This window comes from Magnolia sinica, chromosome 7 (assembly GCF_029962835.1).
Source record: "Magnolia sinica isolate HGM2019 chromosome 7, MsV1, whole genome shotgun sequence".
NCBI lineage: Eukaryota > Viridiplantae > Streptophyta > Magnoliopsida > Magnoliales > Magnoliaceae > Magnolia > Magnolia sinica.
In genome coordinates, this window is record NC_080579.1 from 54,271,594 (window position 1) to 54,280,066 (window position 8,473).

General features: G+C 35.1%; 1 long non-coding RNA gene across 1 annotated transcript; it reads left to right on the forward strand.

The window, feature by feature from the left end:
- Window positions 1–6,604: 6,604 nt before the first annotated feature.
- On the forward strand, window positions 6,605–7,584 carry LOC131252075 (uncharacterized). Its single transcript, XR_009174152.1, has 2 exons — window positions 6,605–7,159; window positions 7,256–7,584. It is a non-coding gene; the product is annotated as an uncharacterized LOC131252075 (long non-coding RNA).
- Window positions 7,585–8,473: the final 889 nt, after the last annotated feature.

Here is an 8,473-nt window from a genome sequence, read left to right on the forward strand (position 1 = left end):
AGAGTAACATAGCGCTAACTATTCTATAGGTTTTGAGTCATGCAGATCAAATTTAAAGTGATTGATGCTAATTTCACATGCAATCGAGTTTAGCGTTAACTACCCCACAAATAGCTTCTAAAGAAAAATAGAGGTAGTACTCGGGTCTTGGCACAAAATTTTCCGGGTCATTACAAAAAATAAATATTACAGTGGGCACCTGCGATTTATATACCTCTCATTTTTGGGCCCTACCATGATGTATGTTTTGTATCCACACCTTCCATCCATTTGGAGAGATCATTTTAGGGCAATGTCCAAAGAACGAGTTAAATCCAAAGTTCCAGTGGACACCAGCACAAAAAACAGATTTGCTACTCCCCCTACCACCAGCCATCTTTGGGCCCCATCATGATGTACGTATTTCATCCATTCCGTTCATCCATTTTTACTGATAATTTAGGGCTTGATCCAAAAAATTAGAGGGATAGAAATCTTAGGTGAACCACACCACATGAAAACAATAGTGATTAGATATCCACCATTAAATTCCTCCTAAGGCGCACTGTACTATTTATTTGACATCCAATCTGTTGATTAGGTCATACAGGCCTAGATTAAGGGAAAAAACAAAAATCAGCTTGATCTAAAACTTCTATGGCCCCCAAAATGTTTTTAATGGTCGACGCTCAATAGTGTTTTCTAATTGTGTGGTCCACCGAAGATTTATTTCAGTCTCATTTTTTGGGATCATACAAAAAATGATGTTATGAAATGTATGGACGGCGTGGATGAAACAAATCAATCATGGTGGGGCCCATAGAGCGATACCAGGTCCAAAGTTCAAGTTAGCATTTTCAATCTACTGTTTTTCATTATGAGTCTTGCATTTTATGTAAAATGGTGTTGACTTGTCCATAACAATAGTGGCTAAGATATAGAGTTATCCAGACCATCGAAATAATCGGTCTAGTTGTAAATAGTAAATATTTATAATTTTGTTTTATAAAACGATCTTAACCATCCGAAAAATGGTCCCATGCATGTACGATCGTCAATAGAGTTGGTGTTATAAATAATGGTAAACTCACAATATACGGATTTGAAATTTTTTCATTAAAAGACGAAAACCATCCGACGCCCGCTTCTCTTTTCCAATTTTCCCTCTTTTTCTCTTCCATCGATGAGAAACCCTCTCTCTCTCTCTGCTATGAAAAGCCATGGCAGCAGCAGCAGCAACAGCTGCAGCAAAAGCTTCTTCAAGATCTAGCGGTGGAGGAGGGTCCACAGATTCCTACATTGGCAGCGTGATTAGCTTGACATCCAAATGCAAAATCAGATACGAAGGCATCTTCTACAACATCAACACCGATGAATCCAACATCGGTTTGCAGAACGGTACTCTCTCTCCCTCCCCATTTTTTTCTCCAGGTTGGGGGTTTTAGGGTCTGGAAGTGTTTTTGTGGGATTTTGGTATATAAGTTTTGATTTTTGTTGGATTTGAGGATATGGGTCTTGTTAAATTTGACGTGAGATTTATTGGGTTTTTAGGAATTTGTTTTTTTTCTTTTCATTTTATACGGGTTTTAAGTGTATTTTTCAGTATATATATATATATATATATATATATATATAAATTTTTCTTTTCATTTTATACGGGATTTGTTGGACACATTTATCTCATGCATGTCTTTAATTTTACACATGTCACTTTATTGCTACCTTTTAGCTGCTTGATTGTTGGCATTGTTGAATCTGCTGTTGTCAACTCTGTATTTCCATGTGGAAAGCCATTTTGTTAGTTTTCTCAATAAATTGAGAGCTATATATTCAAGGCAGGTTGGGTTGGCATCCAGTGTATCCACATAGCAATCTTACTCTCATACATGCTTGTACATGGAAGCAATTAGACATTCAGTTATGTATGGTTCCTTAATTCCTAAGATGTTTTTTGTTGACCTTCACTAGGGAACACTATCACACAACCATTTTGGTAGTGTCCAATTGTTGGCTAACGTTGTGTGCAACCGTTTTCTAATGCATTATGGTGGCAGGCCTTCTTTTTTTTTTTGACCCAGTGCATATCTCATTGTTCTGACATGATATTCATTCTTCCAGGCTCATTGCCCTGTTCTAAACCTGTATTGAATTGAAAACTTGAAATTTATAGCTGCTAGACATCACTTAGAATTTTCGTGGTGTTACATCCCCAAGAATTGATGGGTGGATATCTTTTTCTAGATTTAAAAAAAAAAGGTCTGGTGGAGCTCTTAGGGTCTATTTGGTCTTGAACTTAATAAATATTTTGTTCTGCTGAGTAACAATTTTCTGCTGAATCTATAATTCTTTTTTTCCCCCTTCTATGAGTCATTTGGCGGAGATAATGATGGCCATCTGCTACTTTATGCTTCAATGTTGTCATCATATGCCGCTGTGATAGCACTATGTCGCCTACCCCTGCAGGAGCAATCTTTTGAAGATGGGATTTTTGGATGTTTCTTTTTTATAACCTGCATTTTGCTTTTCTTTTGTTGTCATTTTTGCTATAGGTGGAGTATGTTGCTGCTGGATTTTGTGTTAGGTTGCTACTTATCTTTGTGATTTACCTATCACAAGGATCATTCATTCTTATGCTTTGTTGTTAATGTGAGGACTGTTTGGTCATTGGGCACATGATCCTTTTGCTTGCTTAGACCTTACTTTATATCAAATGGTGACTAATCCACACCGTTGGTTTGAACTATACCACTGTGGATGGATCATTATCAAAAATCATTTCAGGTTGTGAGGTCCTAGATCCATGAATATAAAAGAAGTCATAGATTAGTTGAATATAGACAGTTGTGCTTTTTTAATCGACCATCTATTAACCAAATGGGACATAACTCAATGGCCATATTGAACTACCTGTTGTTCTCATATGCGATGACTTGCCTGATGAGTGAATTTTTAACTCAATGGCCAAATGTACAGCTGTGGTGCTAAACAGTCCCATATATTTAAATAGTGGCCAAAGGGACTATTGCATTAACAATTTTCCACGAGAAAACAGAGATTTTCAAGTAGAATAGAAGACAATGTGGGAGTTTTTGAAGTTCCCATTGACATTTCCATTGTTACATTTTTATTTATGCTTTTTGAAAAGTAACTCAATGGAAATGTCAATGGGAACTTTGTCAAACCTGTACATTGAGTCAAATCATTGGTTTTCATTGATTTTTCCAGTGTGGCCTGCCTAGTGAGTTGCCCAACGTTATTTTGTCATCAGGTGATCTGTGTTTGACCTTTTGCATGGGTCAGATGTCCAACACATGTGACACAATTGGTGAGAAAGATGGGGCTGCATGTGAACTTTCACGTATACATAAACACACATGAGCACCTCGATCAGTTCAATAGCTAAGGGGTTCGATGTGACTTTTCTTTTTGGTAGTGTTGCCTCATAGCATGATACGTGCAAAAAAGGTTCATTTATTACTGTGATCTAATTTTTTATCATCTAGCATCTACATGATCACACGCACATGATTCGGGATTATTGTAATAGTTTGCAAACAAACACAAAAGGCATGTTGCACCTATGCATGATTGAAGTAGCTTTCTAAAAATTTATGTGGTCGACAAATCAAGCAATTCAAATGTTCATTATGTCATTGCAGATGACAATAGTATTTTTACCTTTGAAGATTTTTATTTTGGTGGTTTTCAGCTCAAGAAGGCTGGAAGCAGAGTGGAATTGCTTCTCCAGGTTGGGACATTTTGTGTTGCAATCGGTGAAGAGTCACCACCATGTTCTAAATGATGCAAAACTAACATAGGAGTGTTGCAAACATTTTCTAGTGATGTTTCCAAATTTCATACGAAATTGACACTTTAGACCTTACTTTATATCAAATGGTGATTAATCCATACCGTTCGTCTGAACTATACCACTGTGGATGGATCATTATCAAAAATCATTTCAGGTTGTGAGGTCCTAGATCCATGAATATAAAAGAGGTCCTAGATTAGTTGAATATAGACAATTGTGCTTTTTTAATCGACCATCTGTTAACCATTATGGAATATTGAGAGAGAAAGAAGAGGAAAGTTTTTTAGAAAGATGACTGGGTCCACAGGTAAATACACCTGGGTTTTATGTATGTTATGGACCTTTATCCCCAATTTTTCAGCCTTTTATCTTTATTTCATGCTTTCTTTATTTACCCCTTACCCTTTAGTTTTTCCTTAATATAAGGCATAATATGTAATTTTTCATTTTCTTCTAATATTATAAATAAGAGTGGGCTGGACATTCCAGCCGCATATGCTCTTTTTCTCTCAAATTCTCTCCTGCTTCTTAACATGGTATTAGAGCCTAAGGGCTCCTAGGATTTCTTTTTCTTCTTATGCTTCTTAACATGGCCTGATTTTTTTTTTTTTTTTTGGTCCCTTACATCTTCATGTATCATACAATTTATCATGCAATGCCAAGACTGTTTTCAGTTTGTAGAAGTGGGGTCCATCATACAATGTCTGAATCATTGAGATTTGGAGCCCTACTATAGAAAATATCTCCAGTTTCTATTTCTAGATTTATTTATTGCTTGATAAATAGGCTTTAGTTCAAAAATAATTTTTTTAGTTGTTAAGTAATAAGAACTCATGTTTAAAAATACAATTGTTAATTGAACTTGAGTGTACCACCAAAGTCCTACAATACATAGAACTAGACACCTTGCTATTGCGGTTTTGTGAACTAAATGTTGTTGATGATTATGTCCACCAACTTTATTTAAATATATATCTTAATCTTACTTTTTTGCTGGTATGTTCCTTTGTACTTGCAACCTTATTAGAATCTGTGACCTATCTAACAATGTTACAAAAACTCCTATATTCTGTTTCAACCAAATATGCTTGCTTGTCACACATGCCAACACACTTATTTAGATAAGATCTATCTTTTTTTTCATTATTTTTTGTTTATCGTTTAATTACCATTGCCTTAGTTCCTCTTATAGTTAACAGTTTACTGTTAGTGCAGTTTTAATTCACATGTACTACACTAAAAAACTTTCTTAATATTTTGCACTTAAACGATCTAATACTTACAAATGGGTTTGCTAGACCTACAAAAGCTTTCTCCACAAGCTTCATCCTTTTCTAAGTTATTTTCATTGTGCACATTGCGACCTGATTCCATAATGTTCTTTGCTTCAAATCTAGCTTCTAATCATTGGGTAGATTTGAAATACCTTAGGAATCTAGAGCTGGCAGAAAGATTTTACATGAAATTGTGATTCAGTAATCTACTTTCCATTATTTTGTACATTCCAAATTGTACCAGTGAAAATTTGATTATGATGCAACTGTTAAGGACACTCAAAGAGATGGAGGAGAGTACATCATCACTCCTTGCCTTGAGAGTACAAACCCTGTGAAATCCACATACAAACCCTCATGCATGAAATCCACCAGTGCATATGGTCAGTAACTATTTCTTTCTTTTCTCTTTTTTCTTTTTATGAAAGACAATTCAAGAAGTTAATATATATAGTGACAAAGGCATGACTATTTGTGGCTGATTAACATGCCAGATTCCCAGGATTAACTGATTCTTTCATTCCTGATGATGAAACCAATATATTTTAGTGTTAGATGCAAATTATATATGACATGGCAGGTTGAAATGCTGCATGCATAAGATAGGTGGCATGAAGATCTGAACGAGCATACAAGATGAAAAAGGACCGAATCACCTGCAACAAGCCTCTTTGCACTTACACACTCCATCCAGTTGCAAGAAGATGTTGCTTGGGCTGACTTGCATTAGAAATGGAATCAGGTAGGTACTGTGGTGGCTTAGATGATAATGATGATGGTGATATATTATGCCAGCAGGTCTTAGACATGTTTGCCCTAGCAATTAGTTTTGCTAATGGAGAACCATGGTCAGACCATTCAAGCCATTTAATGAGGATTTTTCGGGTTGAATGCGGGCTATAGCTTATTTCTATCCATGGGTGTTCATTAGTTGACTGTTCTAACTAATCATGTGACTTTTAAAATGTGTAGCAACATGAAAAGGCCCACCTGATTCACTACTTGGATCTCATTCTGAATTGTAAAGTGTGACTTTTAAAATGTTTAGTAACATTCCTGTTAGAGTTATCAAAAGAAATGGCAAGAACATCAGTCCCAACATTTACAATCTAAGGTATTAATGGTCAGTAGATGGACATCACAATCCAAATGCAGAAAAAAAGGACTATAATTGCCATGACCGCTGGATGTTCAAGTCCACGAAGTGCCTCATTTCCCGAATGATGGATAACATCCCTGTTATCTTCACCTGGATTCTCTATTGCTAATATATATATATATATATATATATATATATATATATATAAGATAGTTAGATGGGCCTTCATTAACAGATTGAACAGAAATTTCTTCTCACATGAACAAACACCAAGCTATCATCATTTGCTCCCTTGTACAAAACAAACTACAAATGCACTCCTTGTACTCATTTACCTGATTAAATTTATGACAGTTCTTTAACCTTTGTAAGGGACAATCTTGCTTGTTTTAATAAATAGATTCCCATTTTTCAACAATTACATATTACAAAGTATGACAATAGGAATCAACTACATTTGAAGGCATCCTCAAGGAGTCATACATTCAATGCCTCTATGTACATATGATTGTAAAGGTTGATGTGGGTCCTTGCTGATAAAATTTTGTTGGAAATCATATATTTAGAGAGGATCAAGAGAAGTTGTTGACAGATATGTTGCAGTACATACTGGGTGTATATTTTCTCATTCATGTATGCTAGTGCGTGTGAATAGATCATATAATAAGTTGTGGAAACTGTTCCATGTACAATGATATTCATGTGAGACAAATATACATATATGCCTGGAATGTTATGCATTTCTCTAATTCGACCCGCTCAGCTACTGTATTAATCCAAGAAAATTTCAGAGTTAACATGAACAACATATTCTTGGTACAGAAAGAGGCCAGTTGTTCATTCTAAGTCCTTGTAGAGTAAGTTTATTTTACAACTGAATGACCTGCAAATGATGTAATTGCAATCCTACTTCCTTCTAATATTACTGTATTTACTCTTGATTTTTCTGGATAGGGCTTATCTGGTGGAGATTATGTCAGCCCTGGTTGGCATGAGGTATGATGGCCCTTGTGATTTCTTTAATAATTCTCTAGTTTCAATGCTCAATTGATTTTCTTTAGTGTTTATTCTTGTTATTTATCTGCCTGTTAGAAAGATGATCTGAATACAGTGGTTTCTTTTCTACGGAGCAACCAGCAAATTTCATGCATAGGGCTTTGGGGACGATCAATGGGTGCCGTCATAAGGTGGTTATACATCATCCTCTATTCAATGATTTCTTACACTGCTAAACTCATGAGGCATTCTTAATTAGTTTTACAATGAAGACGACCATTCCAGCTGTAAAAAATATGTATTTGTATCATATTATGAGATGGTGAATTAAGGAATTCCCACATTTGCTTAGCATCGGTATAATGTAATAGTAAGAAGTGCTCCCTTGTTGCTTCATTACTTGAAAAAGAAAAGGAACTTCAACTTCTCTTTGACTGGTCTAATTCCTCTTGCTTTGGGTAATGTGACCATGGTCAAAATTTTGTATTTTTCTATAAATCAGATTTCAGGTACAATTCCTATAGAATTAGGGAATCTCAAGAATTTGGTTGAGTTGACGTTGCTACGAAACAATCTGACTGGTTTGATTCCTCATGCTTCAAGTAATTTGAGAAACCTTGCATTGTTACCTTACATTGTTGTTGGTTCGATTCCTCTTGCAGGTAAGCTTACAACAGTAATTTGTTTACAACTGTTGGATTATTAATAAAATTCCATCATTTAAAAAAATGACACAATTGTGTAAATATCTAGGATGATTACATAGTTGAAATGAGAATGTTCAGATATATTATCAGATATTTCTCATATTGTTTATGTGAAGTATATCATTTCATGATTTAGATAATGTTGCTTATTTATTTAGTGTCCAATTTGACAGAGTTGTTTTGCCTTCTATTTTTCAAGGTCTGCAAAGTGGAAATCTGGCCCTTTTGAACCTTCCCTAATTGCACAAGTGGCTAAACCATCTCTGTATGTTACAGATAATTTGTCATCCACTAGTTTCTATAAATGAAAATAAGAGGATTGATCTTAACAGTATGGTCATCATGCACATAGAGAGAAAATGCTTACAATGAATGTTTATGAGTACTTGGTAATTTTGAAGTCCTTCGTTAGGGTTTGGGCTAAAAGTACGAGTGTTGGAGCCGACGCTTTCGGAGTTCAAACTTATTCTTTTGAAAAATAGAAAAATGGGAATATTAGTAAATATGGATTTTCTTGTTAAGAAAAAAATGGAAGGTAAAGAAGAGACATAACTGAAACTTTGTATTATGAAAAGTAATATTAACCATCTTACTTTCCCTGTTGAAT